General features: G+C 35.5%; 1 long non-coding RNA gene across 2 annotated transcripts; it reads right to left on the bottom strand.

Moving 5' to 3' along the window:
- Positions 1-942: 942 nt before the first annotated feature.
- Positions 943-8,658, bottom strand: LOC111940747 (uncharacterized). 2 transcript variants are annotated; one of them, XR_002869657.2, is made up of 3 exons: positions 3,947-8,658; positions 1,393-1,475; positions 943-1,128 (listed from the first exon to the last, which is right to left on the bottom strand). It is a non-coding gene; the product is annotated as an uncharacterized LOC111940747 (long non-coding RNA). The 2 variants fall into 2 exon arrangements; XR_002869656.2 differs by having other exon boundaries at positions 1,393-1,444.
- Between the last annotated feature and the right edge of the window lie 13,945 nt (positions 8,659-22,603).

Below are 22,603 nucleotides of genomic sequence, written 5' to 3'. Positions count from 1 at the left end.
TTTGGAGCAGCATCTTGTCTTGTTTGGTAAGTAGCAAGCCTCAAAAATTTCAGGTTAAGGAAGGCAAAAAGAGAAACAATTTTATTGCTTTTAGGAAATTAAATGTAAATTTAAAATATATGAATGATCACTTAGAAATTAAATAGTTCTTTTCATGTGATGGTGTGAGGGCCAAGATTACAATGTCACAGAAATGAGACAAGACAAGAAAGGAAGGATGATTGTCAGTCTGACATCAAATAGTTAACAGCTTCTCATTCTCAGAATTCCTTTCTTTTCCAGAGTTTATTTAAAAACTGGTTCCAGGATCTTCATTTCATACTTTTCAATGATATATAATTCTGAACCTGTTGAGCTGCAACAGCTAAAGGGCAGCATGCAAACTACAGCTCATTTAAAGGTGGCTAATTTTGAAATTCAGGCCCATAAACTTGATTTAAATTTTATAGGATCATCACTTTTGTTACCCTTTTAAATACAATTACACAAATGAAGTGACCATGTCTCCTTTCCCTATTAAATGATTTATTAATGTTTACTTGAGCAACCAACAAAATTAATTTTGAACATGCAAAAAATTTGTGCAGGAGACAAATTTACAGGTATATAATATATGGTAGTGGCAAATAGGCAAATCAGATTTCTTGCTAAAATATTCTTTTAAGAAAAGCATAATCCAATGTGAGCTTTCATGTCTGAGTAAAACTTTGGTTAAAATGAATTTTTCAAGTTGAAATTCATTTGTATGAGGACTGTACTGACCATGCAGCACCGTTATTCTGTTTTGCTGTCATTTGCTAATTTACTGTTAAAATGTTTGGAAAAGGATACTAGTGTGTAGTAACTAGTTTTATAGCTCTGTGTTTACTGTCCACATTGTAATACAAAACTTTTTCTACGCTACCTGTAAGGAGAAAAAGTGAATGCAAGTCTTGGCTTAGATCAAGAAACAAAATTCAGAAATATTTGTACTGTATATTCTAACTTTTAATTGAAACACTGTAGTTTGAGTGGTAAATTCTCTTCAAGAAAATCTCTAACATTTGCTTGCTCATTGTTTCCTCTTCTTCATTTCTGCATTACAGTTCACCTTATCCTCTACTGTGTAACTTCGTGTCATCATGTGTACTACAGAAAAATAGAACAATTAGATTAATAAACAAGTAAATTAATAAGAAGTGGAAAGAGAAAAAAATTACTTAAATAATCTTGTTTATAATATTTTCACCCCCCAAAACATTGTATTTTTTTGGCTTTAAGAAGCCAATGCAGGTGTAGGAGTGGAAAGCTGAGGTAAAAAACTAATTGGATGTATTGTTTGGTAAAAACAAATCCCAAAACTAAAAACACCCCAAAAAGAATCACATAATGACAATAAAAAGTTAACTTTACCTTTTCCCTTTTTCTTTCCTCCACATCTTATAATATATTTGCATAGAGAGATCTAAAATAAAAATAATTAAAACTGTTCTTTTCTGTAAAAGGAGTAGAAGACAGTTTGGCAATGCATTAGAATTTTAAGATTGATAGGTGTGCAACTACCGCATGTATATCAGGAAAGGACTTGGTATAGCCAGGAAAATAACTGTATTCATATATACAGCTATAAATCATATATATAAATTGATGTACCACACATAGCAAATGATGCTGTACATTTTAGAAGCAATATTTTGTCTAATAGCATCTCTTTACTGCAATTTTTTGTTCTAATGTGGATAAATCCTAATTGAGAGGTTATTCACATTTCTTCAGTTATAATAGAGACACAATCAATTAATTGTGTCATTGTTAGAAGTCATAGGCAAGTCATGTTCATGACCTCTTTTTGACCTTGAGCTGAACACTCTACTCCTAACATAGGTAAACTCAAAGGCAAAACAAATTAGAGTTTCACATATGAAGTCATGAGTTCTGAACTGAGTGTTATCACTCAAGAGGAAGACCTTCAGCTTATAAAAAAATGACTTCATGAAACCAGTAGTAGCCTAAAAAAAAAAAGTCAGACAGTTATTGGGAAAATAAGAGGGAAGAATTATCAGAACATCGCAAAGTAATCATATAAGTTTGCACTTCCTTTTGAATCTTACACATGATTTTGGTCAATTTTAAAGGCACCTGGTACATTATGTTTGAGTGCTTCACTGGGCTGGGGATGAAAGCAGCATTTTAGGAGAAAGAAACATATATGGCAGCCATAGTCAAACTCTTCCCTACACAAACAGTCATGGTCACAGCTGGAGTCATGTCTATCTTGAACAGGTAAGGCTGGTCTCTTCTCCTTAACAAAACTGCCTACAATGTGGAGCTCTTGACCAAAATAAAGAGCACATGGGATAAAGAATAAGAAAGGTACATATCAGGAGGATCTCAGAGTGAAACAAAACTGCAAATTAATCTATGTGCAAAGCAGCAAAATACTGGCAGAGCCTGCAAGAGTTCTACAAAGCTTTTTTCCTGTTATGGGTCTATTATTGCATGATATATTCAGAGACCCATGCAAATAAAATACATTATTGGGGTTTTTGGGTGTAGTTCAGAGCTATTTTATTTTATTAGTTTAGTTTATTCTTTTTAGCTGCCTAGAAGCATATTCTGTGATATTTTTGAGACCCAGAAGTATAGTTTTCTTGTCAGAGTTGAATAAAAGCTTGGTCGTACTTGTGAAAAAAACCCCAATCTGTGGCCCTACTGTTCAGTGAATATTGATGATAGAGGAGGACACTTCAAACAGATAAAGTTGCGTTAGTGCTTTTAAATTTGTGCATGGGAATATGCTCATCTGGAGGAATTGTTGGAGATGCAAAATCAGATAAATGCCCCATTTAGTACAAAATTACTGCTACAAGAGGACAGCTCTGAAAAAAATACATTTGAAAAGCCTGAAGAGTAATTTCAAATAAAACAAATTGTACAGGCTTATAATACAGTTAAATACATTTTTTTCACTTCTGGCTTCTGTTACTGACAAGAGAAACAAAGCATATTTTCTTCTATATATAAACATATGCATTCTAAGTGCTCATTACATGTACTAGTTATATAGAGAATCAGGGTTTTTTCTTATTATTATTTTTTAATCTAAATTCAATTTTAATTTTAGAAGGAAAATGCAGGAACTTTTATAGGTATTGTAGTTGTCTTACAGTAGTTGTCTTACCTTACGTAAGGTAAGACATAAGGTATGTCTTACCTTATCCCTTATGTAAGGGGTATTTCTAGTAAGAAAAATATATTTCTAAAAGCAATAAACTACACATTGCCATTAATAATAGAATTGTTAATCTATAATCTATAATATACACCTACTTAAGAAAATTACCTTTGAGGTTTTTTTTTTTTCTTTTTGTCAGCTTTTCTTAATAAGAAACCTGCCATTGTCTCAAGCTCTCTATACTGTTGAAATTCATTATTGGGTAAATCTATGTCATGGTAAAAACAAAAAAAACCCCACCCTCCCTGCAAAAAACACGCTATACATATATCCCTCCTGTGGAATAATGATATCTGGAATGACAGGAAGTATTAAAAAAACCCATAAAAATTACAAAGGTATGTGCATGAATGGTTCTTAATGGTTTTAAAGGAATAGAGTGAATATGGCCATGACTAAACTGCAAAAATCCATTTTATCTCCATACCTCCCAAAATGCAGCAACCAATTCCTTTGTGGCAACAATCTATTATCTGGGATTCAACTAACAAACTCGGGACAAATACTTCCCCATTTATAAACCATAAAGATATTTAATTTATTCTGAATAATAAGAGCACTGAAAGAATTTACACCAGCAGATTCAAAGAAATTAGCTAAGAAATTCAGTCATAATGTACTAAAACTGTGCTAAAGAGAAAACAGATCTACAGTTGCACTGTAGGTTAAACAGCTTAGTAGCTAAAGAAAAAGCTGTGCACAGAAAAAAAAGAAAGCAAGGAATTAACTCACCACTTCCCGTGGGCAGGCAGTTACAAGGCCCCAAAAAACTTGCTCAATGAGACTTTTAAAAGGGCTTACAGTTGTCCAGATACTCTTGGTGAGATGCTCAGGAGAAAGACTGACAAGATATTCTCAAGAGGTCAAAATTACACAACAAACCTTTGCAGGCAACTTTGGAAATTGAAGAACATAGGTAAAAGTGTAGAGTGACATTCAATGAACACTTCAACTCAACAAAACACTTCTCAAAGCATTAACTTAGCCCATTCAACTTAACAAATTCTAAGTCCATATGATTTTAAATTACTCAAAAAATTGGACAAGGGAGAATTAGAAAAAGAATAAAGTGAGGACAGAAAAGATGTAGGCAAGAACAAAATATAGCTAGCAGTCCTGGTTCCAGTGGTGTTCAGCTGACAGAATTTCCAAGAGGAGGTAGGCTCAGGACGCGTGCTTGCCGCAGGCTTTGGTTTAAATACCCTTTGGGCCTGCTGGGCCCTTCCCCCGGCTGGGACTCGCGGTCACTCGGCCACTGCCAGGCCCGGCTGGGGCCGCAGGGCCGGGTGTGGAGCGCGGCCTCCGGCGTGCCAGGGCCTGGCGGCCGCGGCGGGGCTGGGACACGGGCCCGGGGCTGGGCCGTGCGGGCAGGGCCTCGCCTCAGCAGGGCAAGGCCCGGCCTGCCCGGCCCTCACACACACAGAGATTCCAGCCAGCAATCCTCGCAGTCTCTCCCAGCAGGTGTTCACCCATGTCTAGGAAAGAAGGTCTTCATCACACCTAATGGTCACCTGGGGAGACAAATGCCATCCCAAATGTCCCTTGTTGCTCCTTTCCCTCAGTTTTTACTGCCAAGCACAATGCCATATGGCATGGGCCATGGTGAACTCAAACACTAATGACCCGTCTCAGCTCTATTCCCTCCCATCTTCTTGTGCACCTCCAGCCCATGTACTGGCAGGGCAGCGTGAGGAGCAGAAAAGGCCTTGATGCTGGGCAAACTCCTCTCTGCTATGATTAAAGTATCCCTGAGCTAACAGCAAATATAGAACACAGCACCATGTGGTCTGCTCTGAGAAAAGTCAACTAAATCCTACACAAAACTAACACAGCTAATGTTCTGCAAAACAAATTTGACAAATTTGACAAAGGTTTTGAAAAATGTGTTTTATTCTTCACATATGACACCTTGAATAAAATTATATTTTTCTGTTTTTATATGTAATGTTAGGTGCTTCAATTCAGCGTTTTTATGTGCTAAATAATAAAGAAAGAAATTGCGTAAAACAGAGAGTAAACAAAATAATTATTTTGGTAAAAATCATAACATAACTATGAATTTGTGATATTTTCCTGTCTTCTTTGATACTGTGGATGGAAATGCTCTGGATTTGGCTGTGTATATAGACCACTGATGAAGTTTTACAAACAGGGTGTTTGATATTTTATTTTTTTGCTACTAAAAGCAAGGATGAAAGTGAGAATGTACACCAGTGTACATATACAAAATATTTGCCTTTATTTACTTTTCATGACATGTTTATTATACTAAATTTAGTTAGCCAAGGAACATTACAACTATTTCCAGTTGTAATTAGAACTGGGATAGATTAAAGACTCTTGATCCTAAAAGACTCTTTTACATATGTAGCCCATCAACTGAGCTCTTCTCAGGATCTAGACAAAGCTATACGACAGAAAATTTATTCATATCATTATATCAAAATTAATTAATGTCATAAGATCTATACATTCACAGCCAAGTTGATACTTAAAGTGATATTTTGCATATGAAGTCATTATAACCAGCCAGACAACTTCTGCTTCCAGAGGCAATTCACTACATAGAGTGCCATAGGATCATATTCTTATGCACATGTGTACATTATTCCTGGAAGCTCTTTCAAAGACTACTCAACAAATCATTTTTTTTACACATTGGTGTTTCCAGAACCAGAGAAGGAGTTCGCACCATTTAGCAGCATGTTTCTTCAAGTATTATTGCATTTCTATCATTTGCATGTCTCTAATTTGTGACATGTTTTTCACATTTACATTACTTCCCTAAGACTACATCAAATATCAGAACACATTTTTGTATTTATTTGATATACTTGTGCAGACACATCCTCTAAAAAGTGTATTTGGTTCAAAATCTGTCATCTTATTGTGACTATATGAGATTTTAGCAGATAGTCAGAAGAGATACAGGTATATTAATATTTCAATACTGGTTTGAATATTCATTCACCTTAACAAACTTATTTGCCACCTAAGATACATACCAGCGATAAGACCTAAAATTTCAGTTAGATCCCATAGGATTATGTTTTATTTTGGGGTGCTGTGTTTTTTTAAAATTTCTTAAACTTAAAAATTTTATTTGCTATGATGATTTTTAAGCAAAAAAAACTATCACACAAAAAAATATTAAAAATATAAAACAATTTGAATAATCCTCTGAGAACCTCTATAATTTTCAACATCAATTTTACCTTGTAAATTATTACAATTTTTATGTATGTCTCTCAATTCCCAGCACAATGGGAGATCAGACTAGCTCGGCTAACCTAGGATATATGCAATTAGTTAAGACACAGAGTGATACTTGTGCTGAGTAGCCAATTTACTTCTCCTGTTGTGTTAATAATCCTCACATAATTATAAAGTAGTGAGTCATAGTAGTTCTACTTCAATGCATAGAGAATACCAGTTGCCTGTTTAATGTACTATTACCATGAAACAAATTCTGGAGATTTACAACCTTGTTTACTGCTTTCCCATCCCACACAATAATTGGAAAGGATTCAATTCTTCAATGAAAATAAAATACACAATAGTAATACAGATTTTATTTGTTACCAAGGTAACAAATATTCCCTTTACAATAACTTCATATATTTTTTTCTTGTATGGAATTTTTATTACAGATTTTAATAAGCATGGCTGTAAATCAGGTACATTTGGCATGATGGCCTCAACATGAACTTTTTAAAGCTAGGGTTTTTAGTAAGGAGCAACACAGCTTGTCCATGGTAATGAAATTTTGTCAGGGAACACATGAACATTTTCTTTCATATCCTATACCTAATCATTGCCTGTTGAAGTAAGCAGCTTTCTTTATACAAAGCAGTGTGCTGCTAGGTTCTCGGAATTTTCTGTCAAACTCTTGAAATATCTGGAATAAGGTAGACAAATGGATCAAATAGTCATCAGTTTTAAAAACATTAGTACCCTGCGTCTAAACCTAATGAGCAAGTCAGTAGAATTATTAAGATTTAATTATTATGTTTTCCAGAAATATTTTAGATTTAGGTGACTACCACTTCCCAACCGAACAAAGTGCTATGGTGCAAACTCTTAAGTATAATTCTAATCAGCATTTAAATTTTTATTTATTTAATTATTATAATAACAATTCCAAATCTTAGGAAAAAAATAATTTAAAAAAAGTAAAATAATAACAAATAAAGGGTGTTCTAATATTCTAACAGCCTTTATGCCAGGCCCCAGTTGAGAATGACATTAGCTGAGAGAGCTAGAAATCAAAAACATTTATCCCAAAATTTGTCCGTTCCCTGTTTGTTGGGTGTTTTAAGTCAGTCTCTGGATACAGGTGAAGGATATGTACCAGCTCAGTGTTTCACTGGCCTATAATGTAGCTTTCCTACATTCAGAAGAACAAATAACTTGGAAATTTTTTTTCCTACATTATGTGTAGTCTGGTTTTTTTTCTCTGTTGTGCTATTTCATAGAAACTAACTAATCCAATTAAGTCACTCTTTAGCATGCCAAATATGTGAATATTAGTTTTTTTCTAGCCATATCCCTGCTTTAGCAAGGAGCTGGACAAAGTGGCTTACAAATGTCCCTTCCAACCTTGACCATTCTATGTGATTCTGTGATTTTTGCAGTAATTTAATGAAGAATATATGTGTAGACAGAATAGTCTAGAGAGATATTCTTTTCTAAAGTAATTACTAGATATTACTGCAGAAATAAATTTATTTTAATGAGTTACCAAATCACTGAGTTTAAATTCTACCACATAAAAAAATTAAATGTTTTAAGGAATTCCCCACACCCAAGCAACACATCAAAGAGGTTTATAGACAGAAACCCATTTCAAAAGAGACATGATTTCTAACAAAATGATGAGACTGTTTACAGATATAGTTTATGACTCAAATCAAATATTTCAAAGAAATTCAGAGTGGGCAGTCAAGCCTTTAAAGCTGTCTAGAGCTAACAACTGCAAATTTCCATTTCAAAGACAGTATAAGTGAGGGTCAGAATGGACCTACACACCTAGGGCACAAATTCCAGTTTAAAAGTCAGTGAGCAATTTACATAGGTTTAACCAAAGCTATTCATATAATCCCATAGCCTTAATTCTTTGCAATCCTGCACTTTTTCCTGAAAGATTAATGACCTCCAGATTTTTTACTGCATACATAGCTTCATAATTAAAACATGTTCAAAAATGTAAAAGAGGTGTCAAAAGCCAAATATTCAAATTACAACAATTCTTACATTTGTGATTACCTAGTAATCAGTAGAACATAAAGTCTGTAAACAAAGACTTGGACATGCATGGAACAAAAGCAAAGACACAAAGCCCTGAGTTAGACAGTGTGTTCTAACATCTGAACACTTCTGCAATCAAAATGCCCATCACTGTAGTTATTTTCCATTCAGTTTCCTTCTGAAAAAAGGAAAATGAAAAAAAATGAAAACAGACGAAAGAATTTACTGCAGAGTCTCAGGATCTAACAATGATAGGTGGCTACTGCAGAAAATATTAATTCCCTAGGAGATATGACTACCTGTTCTGTCTCAGAGGGTCACAAACTCACTCTCTCACTTCCAGCCAGTCACTCTCTTTACCTGAACAATGAAAGACAATTCTTGCATCTATATCGTTCCTAGAGGGAGGTGGGAAATTAAATCTGGGACCAAGGTCTTCGCACACATTTCAGCTGCTGTCATGGTCTCCTCAAGGCATTGAACAAGGTTTGGCTACATTAAAAGTGGTCAAATTCCCTTCAATTGGATATAGCTCTACTCAAGGCAATTTCCTTTTTTCTATAAAGTTTTTGGTTTTTCCTCGAGATTTTTTTGTATATTCTAAATATGTATGCATTGAGGATAAAGGAGAAAAAAAAAAGGAGCTGAGACAGATGTGCTACATCTGCAAAGGCATAAAGTCATTAAGAACTTTGTTTCCATTCTCAAGAGCTTTCCTTGATCATTTTAGTCAGTTGCCTGTCCTAAAATGCACTAGAAACTATCTCAGAATTTGTGTGAACATAGTTGCCATTATCTCCATTGATGAAAACACATATTTACGCCTCCTAAAAGAGATGCTTGATCATATATCTGGATAAAAATCAGGACCTTGGAGCGAGAGGTTCAACACAGGTCATTCTCACTACGGCAGTTATTTTCTTGGAATGAGAAGTCAGTGGTCTCCAAAAATTATACTGATGTCCAGGATATGTATGGTAAATATTCAGCATAAAAGCACTTGTGTAAAGATACTGTAATGCAATAAAATCCGAAGTTTTTATGTGTATGTGTATGTGCACAACTCATTTAGAAAAAAACACCCCAAATAAACTTTAAAATATATATATATTTAGCAGAAGATAAACCAGAAATAGAGTTACAGTTTCTTTTTAAGTCATGTCTTTAAGGAAGTCATGTTGCACCAAACATTTCAAAGGCTTGATAGGAGATATATGCCAGATAATTTACAGAAAAGAGATTAGTTTTCACTTTCATATTTATGGCTAAATACTTCATCTGACTGTGCTTAAACATATTGTTTTCAGTTTTTAAAAGCAAGCCTTATTTGAAAAGGAGACAAAATACAAGGATGAGAACAATACTTGACTAGAATCTACATCCATCTAGGCATGTAGTCAATTTAAAAAACAGATACTATTTCCCCTGGTTTTCCAAGAAAACTTTTAATTTTGTGCATTTTCTTGAGCATTTGGCTTCAAACTAAATTTCAACCATCCTTTTTGATGGATCATTCAGAAGAATAACCAATAGTAGATGCCATGGAAAAAGTACATAAACATTACAGAAATTCAGTAATAATTTTCTGGTTCCACATTCTCAGTTTCTAGCTCTCTAGCAAAAACTACGCAAATAATACCACCCAGGGAGGAAAAAAGGAAAGGGAACAAAAAATAATAATAATAATAATAAAAAAAAAAAATTGCAGATCATACTGTCATGTTCAAGGATTGAGCCAAATAAAATGGCTTTGCATTACTTCAGAGTTCTGAATTAAATTAAGTGCAGAGAAGGAGGTATACACCTTCATTTGAAAGACTGATGTGCAACAGACAAAAATATAACTTGGGATAATAATGCAGAAAATAGTTCAGGGAAGAAGTAGTCATATAGTAGAAGTAGACAAAGGAAAATGAAGGAAAAAAGATGAAGTCATAGGTTTCCAGAATTCAGAAAGAATTCAGAAATTCAGGTCTCTTGCAATTTTGTTAAAGAAAAGTGTTGGTGGGAAAATGGTGGAAACAAAAGAAAAAGGGCAAAAATATTGCCCCAATTACCACTGATTAAAGGATTTGAGAAAAGAAAGGGGAGGTGTCATTCATCACAAAGGTATAGAGAAAGAATGTTCATGACTGTTTCATAGAAAAGTAGACAGATGCTTTACAAAATACATGTATTTACAGAAGTATACACCATATATATATACAGCATGGGAGCTGACTTGCTGGGAAGCAGTTCTGAGAGAAGGACCTGGGGATTCTGCTGGACCACAGGCCATCCATGAGCCAGCAGTGTGCCCTGGTGGCCAAGAAGGCCAATGGTACCCTGGGGTGCATTAGGAAGAGCACTGCCAGCAGGGTGAAGGAGGTCATCCTGCCCGTCTACGGATGTAATGAGGCCACATCTGGAGTTCTGTGCCCACTTCTGGGGTCCTTATTTGTTTCCTTTGTTTGTTTCATTACATTCATATAATGAGAGAACAGGACTGGAGTCTCGGTACATTCAGATATTTATATATCTCCGCAAAGGGAAGCATAATTTTTTTCTGAAGTACTTACAACTGGACAATTGATTTCACTAATATAGCTATGTCTCAAGAATTTTCAATAAAATTAATCATATCACTGATAAAAATTCACATATACCTATTTATTTTTTTTAATTTGCCTGTTTGGCTGAAAATGTTAGATAATTTTCTTGCAGTAAATGTCTATAGTCCCTTCTCCTGTTCAGAGAATGTGGTCAAATATTACCTGTAAAATTAACTGCCTAATACAAGAAAATTCTTTTAATTAAATGGCTGTTAAAGATTTTTTTTTTTTTGCATTAGATATAGGGAAACGTAATAATAAGGATATCACTAACAAAACACTATATTCAATATTTTCCCAACCAGCATATCTGATCATCTTTGCTGGTAAGTTGTGATGGTTCTCCTCACCACTAGTATTGTGTAATTTTTGTTTTTGAAGTAAATCAAGCACAGAAGAAAACTGAGTATGTTACGGCAATACTATTCTCCCCACCTGCTTTTGAAATCTCTCGGAATGTCAAAAAATACTGAAGATATCCTATTGAATTTTTGGCTCTTGAGATATATTTGACTCTTAAGATACACTTAATTAAAAGCTTTTTGTTAGTTATATGTTTATTGAGGGAACCAAAACAGGAAATAAAAATCTGTTTTGATTTTGAATTTTGAAACAAAGCATGTAATTGGACAATATACAGGATTTTTCACCTTTTATTTTTTTGTCACCTTTAACCTAGGGCTAAATTCTTTTTATCAGACTACTTACAGGAACTAAACTTGCCCTTTCAATTTACTGAAGTTAACTGAAAGTAAACTGTCTTTCATCTATTACTTCAAACATAATGAATTACATTTATCATAAATTTCTAATGAATACATGTGCATGGTTCAATACTGCATAGAGAATATAAGGCCAGAGATGTATGTGAGGAAGTGTCTCTGGGATTAAATGTATTCTGCTGACTGTACCAAGAAAGAAGTAGCTCACACTTCTTGCTGCCTCAATGTTCTGCAATGAATGGTTTTGTTGCCTTTTCTCATTCCCATATAGGATAATATAATCTTTGGAAATGACCACATTTTTTACATCAATTAGCACACTTTTATGGTTGGTGGGGTTTTTTGTTTTGTTTGGTTTGTTTTTTTTCACTATTCTAATGGTGAAAGCAAAATTAAATAAGCTTAATGAAGGCAGATACTAGGTATCTTTACTAACCCTGTGACCAAAATGCAGATTTTTCCAACCTCCAAATTCTCCAAAATCCCCAAAAGACCAAAGAATACAATCCAGAGAGAGGACAGCTAATGTCTATATTTTTAATGCTTAATTAAACCCTTTTCTCCTTTCCCTCACCTCTCAATAAGAATAGGATTACAAAAGAAAATACTGAAACCTTCAGTTTTAAGGTAAAAGGAATGGATTCCTCAACAAACCATATAACAGCTGTGCACGAACCTTATTCTTTGTATCACAGTAAAATCAAACCACATTTCAAAACTTGGTTCTTTTGTCTGATCACTTATCTAAAGATAAAAAATCAGTGAGAAGGATGTCAAAATATACTGCACCTATGGTCTCTGATAAGAGGAGGTAACCAGAAGGGAATTAATGTCTATCACACTACAGCTGTCAAGCCAATATGTAATTCCATTTTGGATGCTACTCTTTGGCTAAATATTTTGACTTTACATTTTGTCCTGCAGCATCAGGGACTTAGCTGAAAAGGTGGGGTGTCTGCAATCTTGATGCTCATTATACAGAACCTCATACATGGCTATTTGAAAAGCAATGAGCCTTGCAAGGAATAAAAAATCTAGTAACTATAGTCTTCTCTTGTCAGAAAAGAACTAAAATTTTGATTGACTTTTCCCCAATTTTGCTAGATGTTAACATAAAGTAGCAAGACATTATAGTATATTTCTCTTTCTGTGTAGTAATGGGGGAAATTTATCTGAGACTGGAACACAGACATGAAGACTGTACTGCCATTAACTTCAATAACCCGTGGAGTTGGGTAGAGAGAACCTGATGAGGTTCAGCGAGGGCAAGTGTCAGTGTCAGGTCCTGCTCCTGGGGAGGAACAGCCCCAAGTGCCAGCACAGGCTGGGGCTGACCTCCTGCAGAGCAGCTCTGTGGAGAAGGACCTGGGACTCCTGGTGGATCACAAGTTGTCCATGAGCCATCAGTGCCCCTGTGGCCAGGAGGGCCAGTGGTATCCTGGGGTGCAGAGTGTGGCCAGCAGGTCAAGGGAGGTGACTCTTCCCATCTACTCAGCCCCAGTGAGGCCACAGCTGGAGTGCTGTGTCCAGTTCTGGGCTCCTCAGCACAAGAGAGACAAGGAGCTGCTGGAGAGGGTCCAGTGGAGAGCCACAGGGATGGCCAGGGATCTGGAGCTTCTCTCTTGTGAGGAGAGACTCTGGGAGCTGGGCCTGTTTGGTCTGGGGAAGAGAAGACGGAGGGGATCTCATCAATGCATAGAAACAGGCCCATAGGTGCCAAGAGTATGATGCCAGTGTTTTCAGTGGTGCCCAGTGACAAGGCAAAGAGCAATGATCATAAAGTAAAAATTTTCATCTCAACATGAGGAGGAATTACATTGAGGGTGGCAGAGCACTGGGACAGCTGCCTGAGGAGGTTGTGGATTCTCCCTCTCTGGAGATATTCAAAACCCATACAGACACGCTCGTGTGTAACCTGCTCTAGGTGACGCTGCCATGGTGGGGGAAGAGGGATTGGACTGGATGATCTCCAGAGTGCCCTTCTAAACCTAACAATTCTGTAGTTCTGTCATTCTTCCTGCTGCTTATTGTTCAGGTAACAGTTATGCTATCATTTAATGATAAAATTTATCATATATCTATGAAGAATAAAGAGACATTAAAGTGCATAAATCTTAAAAATGTTATAAAGTGACTTGTATCATCTTAACATTTGTGAATTAATGACTGTTGTGTTAACAACCAAATAGTTCATACTTCTGGTAATTGTAGCCTTTTTCAGTACATGGAGATACTTTGTGATTGCCTTCCTTTGCATATTTTTTTTTTTTTTTAATTGTGGCAACTGCCTATAAAATTATTTTTAGTGCCATGATTACATTGTAAATATTTAAGTGTACTCTGATTGAAGTCATTAGAGCTATTTCTTTGTATACAGGAAGTGTAGAACATCCTTGGAATACAGTGAAAGGCTTCAACATTTTTATTGCAGGATCCTGCATGTTTAGTTCTAGGTACTTGATACCATGAAAAAAACCCATAGACAATATCAATAGTCAAAAAAAAAAAAGTAGGGACATTTCTAAGCACATTTTTTGGGACACCTTATTATGGTGTGTTCATTTTTTGTATTACTTTGGATTTTTGCTCACTATTTTTATGACTGTCCTTAAAGTTTATCTTCAGAGAAGTTATTAAAGAATTTTGGCAGACATTCTTTAGTTGGTTTCCTGAAATAGCTGAGGGTCTAGCAGTGACATAAATAAATAGTCATGTTGAATTCAGGGCTTTGGCTAGTCCTTTTTACCATCTGTACTAATAAATCAATTTGATGGTGTGGATCACCCTGATGCATTCCTTCCTCTAATGCTGCTAACTTGGAAGGGCTGTTGTTTTACTGTTGAACTTTCATTTGCAATACTGGCCAGCTGTTCTACAAACCCAGATGTTTGAACAGAAAAGATAAACAGATGACCTAACTGATATGAAGAGTTTACAAAGAGCTTTAGTTTTTCCTCTGCGTAGTTGATCTTCAGCATCAAAGCTTAGTACATCTGAAATTCTATGAAGCTAAAAATATTTCAGTTGAATCAGCCCAAAACAGGCATAAAAGCACATCTACTATAATTTAAATTATTTTTCCAGTGCCTTATATGAGACCTTAATTGCTACAAAATAAGTTATACAGTGCTTTGTATAGTTGGAAACATCTGTTTCTGAAACAGGTTTTCTGGCTTTCATGTGTTTTACAATTACTATGGATGACACAGGTAGATGGTCATGTTCTGACCCCATTACTATCACATTCATTAAAATTAAAATTAAAACTAAAATTAAAATTAAAATTAAAATTCTCATGTATAATTGTTTTATGGAAATGTAAATTCCTGGCTCAAAGTCTCCGTGAAAGTATCTATATAGTTTCACATGCAAAGTGCAAAGCATGTAACAGTGTAACAATGCTTGCATGCATTACCTCTGTATGTCATTTTATACAAAATGCAATGTGCGGGGTGCATGGCATTCCATCTTTCTCTTTTCAATTTAAACATCTAAATGGCCACTAACTTTGTAGCATGTGAAAATCTCAGAATGATCAATAGCTTCACCTCCCTAATGGTAAGTATTTGCATTATGTTTTTATAGCCTGGGAACCAAAGATGACTGTTGCAGAAATAATTTGTTGGCCTAATCCTTATGTGAACCCAAAAATGAGCTGCAGTGAGTAACTGGCTGCTGATGTTGATATGATTCTTCTGTGGTGACTGAGAAATTTTGTATGATTTATGAAGTAAGGGGGTTTTTCTATAGTCATTGACTTGTCCCTCAATCAAACTTCTTAGACAAAAGTCAGTGCTTTGGTATGAGTTTGGGACTTCAGAGAGCTCATATTTATGTATGACATACACATATGGTCCATAGCAACAGAGGAGGAAATTAAATTCTTCTTCTCCTTAGCCCTCACAAAAAAAGAGACTATTGAAAGTGCAGAGAGATGTTACTCAGGATGCAATTCAGAATACAGATCTTTTTTGGTTCTCTGGATCATTCCGTATAAGAAAGCTTTGTGCCCCAATGGTAGAACTCTTGTGCATTACAGCTGGTCTGCAGGTGTAACATTGATCCCAGTAATATCAGGCCAATTTAAGAGCCTAACAGCTTGACTTAGGTTAAATGTATTATAGGCTAGCTCTTAATACCTGAAACTATAACAGTGCTTTAGTCTCAGCTAAAACCCAAGTCTGAATAAACAATAATCTTGACATTTGTTTACCCAGCAAAGTTACTGTACAGTGAGCTGGGATAAGAATTTATATTATTATAGATATTTTATAAAAATTTTCTCTGTGGTCATTTCCATATTATTACTTTTTCACAGTGAGATGATTTTTTTGTGAGACAGCTTATTCCCTTAGACAAGTGGTAAATTAAACTATGAAAACAGTTGACCACTTAGCAATTCCCTGCTCAGTGAACACTAAATACCTTAATAAGGAGCACTGTAATCTAAATAGTGAAGAGTTGTTGTCATTATACAACTAGCTATCAGTTTACATGCAGAGAGAAGTCTTCCAGCTCTCTCTATAAGATAGCTTGCATTGCCTTTTTTGTTGTTGTTAAAATATGCAGTGCTGTAAGTCTTAAGGCTAATCATGAGGAACTATCACGTACACTCTTTTCCCTGTGAGATATATCCTTTCAGCAACTTTTTTACCCAACTTTGAATTCTCTATAAATCATCCTCTTCTCAATTACTTAGTAATTTCCCCATGTTTATGGAAAGTTTTACTGATCTCCTGAGAGATCAATAAAGTCTTTAAGTGGCCCATGTAGAAAGGTTGGCATAAGTTTAGCAGTGGGAAAAAGGAGACTACTGGATGCAGAGGCATTCTCTAAGAAAAAGAAGCCAGTTCCCAACAAAGAAAAGACAAGAACATCCAGCCTGGTAGAAAAGATGTTAAATTACCATTAGAAAAGCTGAAAGTTATTCTGACCATCAGCTTGCTGAAACCATGAAATCTAACAAAAAAAAAAAAAAATAAATTCAGGACTTTTAAAAAACTGCCACATATATCAGATAAATACATGATTAAGATGTAGATGGAATATTAAAGCATATTTATCTTAGCAGAAAAGCCAAATCAAATTTGTGTGTGTGTGTCTCAGTATCCACTATAACACTGTCTTCAGAAGTTTCCCAACTAATCTGTTCTTCATAGAAGACAAGGGATAGGTTCATTCTAAAATGTCAGTATAACAGAATTTAAAATAAACTTGTAACAGTAACAAATTGCAGTAATGAGATAGTATTTTCCTGAAGTTCCAGAGGAATTAAAATTCTAAATTGCTATCCTGTGGAACCTACCCCTATCATTAATGTCTATACCAGAAGAACAGAAAATAATCAATGTGACATCAATCTTTAGCAAAGAATCCGTGAAAGTTAAAGAGAAGTACATCCCTTTATTTATAACCTCTGGGATAAGCAAAGTAACAGTACAATTGCTTGGTGTAGTAAAGAATTTGATCACCTAGATTACTACAGTAGAATGGTATTTGCAGGACTCACAATGGTATGGTAGGTTGACCTTGGCCACTCTATCGTCGCTTTCCTCAGCTGGAGGAGAGAAAATAACACAGGAAACAAAATTTTTAGGTTGAGACAAGGCAGCTTACTCAATCAAAAGCAAAAGTTTGCATTTGGACATGCAAAGGAAAAAATCCCAAATGTTTTATTCTTGTATCAGCAAGTAGTATCTGGCCACTTTCTTGGAAGCAGGGCTCCAGCATGCATAGTTCTTGCTATGAAAAGTAAATGTTGTGAATAGTAAATGCCCTCCTTTCCTCCTTCTTTTCTTGGCTTTCACAGCTGAAAAAGGTATGTGTTATCCCTTTGGTTAATTTTGAGTCTGCTTCCCCAAGACCTCGCCTACCCCCAGCCTATTGATGGGGGAAAAAAGTTGGAAGAGACATGGCAGATGCTGTGCCAGTGTTGCTCAGCAGTAGCCAAAACACTATTGCGTTACCAACACCTTTCTAGCCACCAATGCAAAGCACTGTGAGGGCTGCTGTGGAAGAATTTACACCATCTCAGCTAAATTAATTTTATTCAAAACTAAGGTAGGAAAGATCTGTGATAAGTTATGATATTTGCTGATAAATAGTATAACCCAAATGAAAGTTGACTGTGAAGTGTTCCAGAAAGATCTTACAATGTTGAATGCATATATTGAAATTACTTGTCAAGATAAAGTCTATACCAATCTAAAGGAATTTACAGGGAAAAAAAAAAAAAAAAAAGCTTTAAACAGACGATTATACATTCCTACTTGCCAGAAAAGAGTAATAGTAAACAGTTTTCTCAATGGTCAATTCAAGCTTTAACAACACCTAAAATGCCATACAAATTAATAGGAAGCAGCAGAGAATTGAGACTAAATTAGAAATCACTATCACTCTGCTACTGTACAAATTCACATTTAAAATACAACATATGGTTGAGGTAATTTCATCTAAACCAGAAAGCAGCAGAACTAGAAAAACACAGAAAATAGTGAAAACAGTGTTCAAATGAGAAATAGTCTCCATACAAAGAGAAATGAAATAGCCAGGAACCTTTTCACTTGTAAAAAAGTCAGAAGATAGAAATGTTCTGTAAGACTGTAAAATTATCAACATAAAGAAGACCTTGAGTAAGAAATTATATTTTTTTTCCTATTATTGAAGCTATGTGGCAAGGTTTTTGCTAGTGAGGGTGGCTGTAAGAGGACTTCTATAAGAAGACACCATAAACTGCCCGCATCTCAGACAGAGACAGTGCCAGCCAGCTACAAGCTGGACCCAACAATAGCCAAAGCTGAATCAGTCAACAAGATCAGTAGCATCTTTGTGCTAAAATATTTAAGAATAAAAAATACAGTGTAGCAGCTGTAAGACAGGGATGAAAACATGAGAGCAGCAGCCCTGCAGACACCAAGGTCAGGGGACAAGGAGGGAGAGGAGGTGCTGCAGGTGTTGAATTTTAAGTTTGCCTTGCAGGTCATCATGCAGACTATGGTAAGTCAGCTGTGTCCCTGCAGCCACTGAGGTCCATAGTGAAGCAGATATCAGTATACACCTGCAACCCAGAGAACCCCATGGTGAAGCAGGCAGATAAGCCCTACAGGAAGCTGTAGCCTGTAAAGTACCCACACAGGAGCAGGCACCCAACAGGACCTGCACCCTGTGGACAGAATCACATACAGGTGCAGGTTTTCTGGCAGAACCAGTGGCAAGGGCCCACGCTGGATTTAATGAAGGACTGTATCCCATGGGTGGGACGCTACACCAAAGCAGTGAAAAAGCATGAGGAAAAAGGAAAGGAAGAGATTAAGAGCTTTGAACTGACTGCAAGTACAATTTTCCTATCACCCTGTATGGCTCGGGACTAGGGAGAATTAGGATTGAGATGAACACAGGAAGAACGGAGGGGTGAGAAGAAGATGTTTGTACTTTTGTTTTTATTTTTCACCATGCTTCACTTTTACAATTGATGTATAATAAATTAATTTCTTCAAACACATTTTGCCCATGACAATATTGTTAGGTGATTTTCTTGTCTTTATTTTAACACATTCTGTTTTAAGTGAATTTTCTCCCCCTGTCCTTATGAAGAAGTGGGCGATTGAGTGGTCTGATGGGGACTTGGTGGCTCAGCCAAAGTCAACCCATCACATCTCAACATAGTAGTGAGTAGTGAGTGCTCATTCAGTCATCAGGAAGCAAGTTTAAAACAAAATCAATTGAACATTTTTTGAGACAAAAGCTATCCCTCAACTAATTCGGAAGCAGTAACATACAACCATTAGCCACATTGTTGCATCACAACAGCCTGGCCCTTCAGGACAAGAAGCACAAGAGGTGTATCAGCACAGGTATGTGGTTTTCAGGGACCAAATCCCTGGCATGGTACTACCCAGGAGCTAATTTGCTGCTATGTTTTGTGACCGGTAGATGTGCTCTTATTCATTCCACAGTTACCCAGGTAGAAAACAAGTGGCAGACCTACTTGCTTTGCTTTCAGATACATAGGAAGGATATATAGGAATATATAGGAATATATATAGGAACTACTCTTTGAAGTTTACAAATAGGAAAAAAAAAAAAATTGCCCCATCAAAGCTAATGGAACTTCTGTGGCTAATTTCTGTAAGACCAAGTTATTTACCACTACATAGGCTGTTTGCTGCAAAAACTGAACTGTACTGATTTGCGTCTTCTAAGTTTTGTAGGTTTGCTTTTTGTTGGTTTGATTTTTTTTCCCCCCATTTCCTTCTGACTTTCCTGGAATTAACTTCTTTTGCTTGATCTCTACTCAAGGATTCCAACTTTTTTTATTTATCTACAATGAAAAAATATAATTTCTCTATATACTCAGATCAGGAATTTTCCACTTGAATTACTGAAAATTGGTTTGAAATAAGGTAGATAGAGGGGGAGAGGAAGTAAAATAGCAATTTTTCAATAGACAACTAAAAACAAAATGTACTTTTTCATAAATTGCTAATGTTGCCTGTTTTATAAATATGAAATACAGTTTCAGAAGAGTTGTATGGGTTGTATTTTACAGGTAAAGTAGTTAAATTCATATATTTGAGGATGAATTCTTAACTTGTTAACTTAAATGACAGAGATATGCTGAGCAGAAAAAGATAAATTAAGGATCACTAATAGTGTAAATCAGGTTAGCAAAAGGAATTTTAGGCAGATGAAGTTCTGTCTTATGACATATGCATTTTTAGCCATTTTGCAAAATCATTAGTCTTTTCTTTATTTCCAGAGTTATCAAATGGATCCTTGTATTACAGACATAAAATACTCTAAATGTGTACTTCCTGACTATTATTCTACACTACTCTGGAAAATCACTAAAAGCTCACAAGTATTTAGGCCTGAATAGAAGTAAGGATTCATACCTTAAACAAACACTAACACAGAACAACTTCAGATATTGGTAGGCATTATGATGAAACTATGAAAATAGAATTATCACATTGATCTTTCAGTGATTATTCAGAAGTGTGTAACTTTCAGATCCATTGATAAAATTTCAACCTAGTAGATTAGATAAATCTAGAAACAACAAAAAGGAAAAGTGCAGAGGTTGAGAGAGGGAAGGGGAAAGATCATCAGTAAACCTTGGACTAAGGAGTAAGAACTAAAATCATGAGTGTGTGCTGAGCTACTGGAATAGCAAATGCTGCTGGAAGAAGTGTAGGGATATTTGGCTTGCAGGTATGTGGATGACATCTGCCCCCATCTACTGAGACATTGCTGTAGATATTATGATGAATGCTATCACCTACAAATTTCTGAAACTTCACTACAGATGTTTTTTTCATTATGTGATGACTTACAATTGCACTCTGAGACTGTTATAACAGCTTACAAAAACAAAATAAGGTGTAATATCAGCAATTTAGAGTAAGTTTTTTGTTTGAAAGTGCCTTGGATCAAAAAAAAAAATTCCAATATGAATACCAGTTTGCATTTAAGTAAGTTTGTTCCTGGAGACACGCTCATGAAATTTCACAGAATCACAGAATCATAAAATGGTCTGGGCTGGAAGGGACTTGAGAGGTAACCTGGTTTCAACCTCCCCGCCAGGGACAGATTCTCCTTCTACTAGACCAGATTGTTCAAGTCCTTACCCAGCCTGCTCTTGGACACTTCCAGAAGTTTTGCATACATACCAGCTAAAGAGAAAAAAACTTTTTTTTTCTTTCATCTTTCATCTGTTTTCTTAAATGAAACAGAAACATATATTCTCCTTCCACCCTTATTTTGACAGATAGATTCATGGGTATTCTCATCTTTAATAAAGTACTAATGAAATCCCTTGAAAAGGAATGTACCTCACAAAATAGTAAATGATAACAACTGATGCACAACCTTTTGTGATTCAAGCCTTACAGATAAAATTTAATCTCTAATATGAATGCACTGTGCTATATAATCTTCTGTTAACACACTAAATAACAACAGATGTAGTTTTCACCTTACTGAATGAAAAGGTATCAGTTTTGCAACTGCAGTCTTTTCTTTCCTTCTCAATTCACTTACATTTACATGAAGCTTTCACAAGCACTTTAAAGGAATAAATTGGTACCCTTCAAATACTAAGGCCAATGCTAAATCCAAAAGCAGAGCGTCCATATCTGTGTGGTTCTGCATCTGAGATAATTAACTCTGGTCTTAGAGCTAATGATTCTGGGGTGCAGAAATGCAATCTCCTTTTTTTTTACACCATGAAGTGCAAGCAGTCCAGGAGATAAATATGTCTGTAAGACTACCTTTTTCCAAGGAAATTGAGGGTTATATATTTTATGTGGCAATTTGAAATCACATGCTTTAACCAGAGGTTGTTATGACCATTTTGAGGAAACATTTAAACATAAACAATTTGGCAGATTTAACCATCACACATGGTTCAACTTCCCATGCCCTTCCTTACGATGACTTTTTAAAATTTTTCACTGGACAGAGATATAAAGTCATGTCACAGTAGTGCTGAAAAATAACTACTTCATTAAATTAAAAAATTAATAGGGAAGAAAATTTTAGCCATTTATATGGTTTTCAAGTGTTGTAAACACTTTTTGAGGGAATTAGTAACCAGTGCAAAAATTCAAATCAGTAAGATTTTGCATAATATGGCTGAAGCAGAGGAAACTTCAAATTAGTTTTAAATGGAAGAGTTAAAATGAATTCTTCTATACAGGATAATTTACTGTATAATTGAATTTTCTATGTGTTTAAGAGATTTATATGCTCACAGGAACTCAGGTCTAGTTTTGGTTGAGCATCACAAATTGGGAAGAAACAATGATTGTTTCAAAGACTAAAGCAAA

The sequence above is a fragment of the Cyanistes caeruleus genome, chromosome Z, assembly GCF_971803275.1.
Source record: "Cyanistes caeruleus chromosome Z, bCyaCae1.hap1.1, whole genome shotgun sequence".
Classification (NCBI taxonomy): domain Eukaryota; kingdom Metazoa; phylum Chordata; class Aves; order Passeriformes; family Paridae; genus Cyanistes; species Cyanistes caeruleus.
The sequence above is the reverse complement of the archived record's forward strand: the minus strand, read 5'-3'. Positions and strand labels throughout refer to the sequence as shown.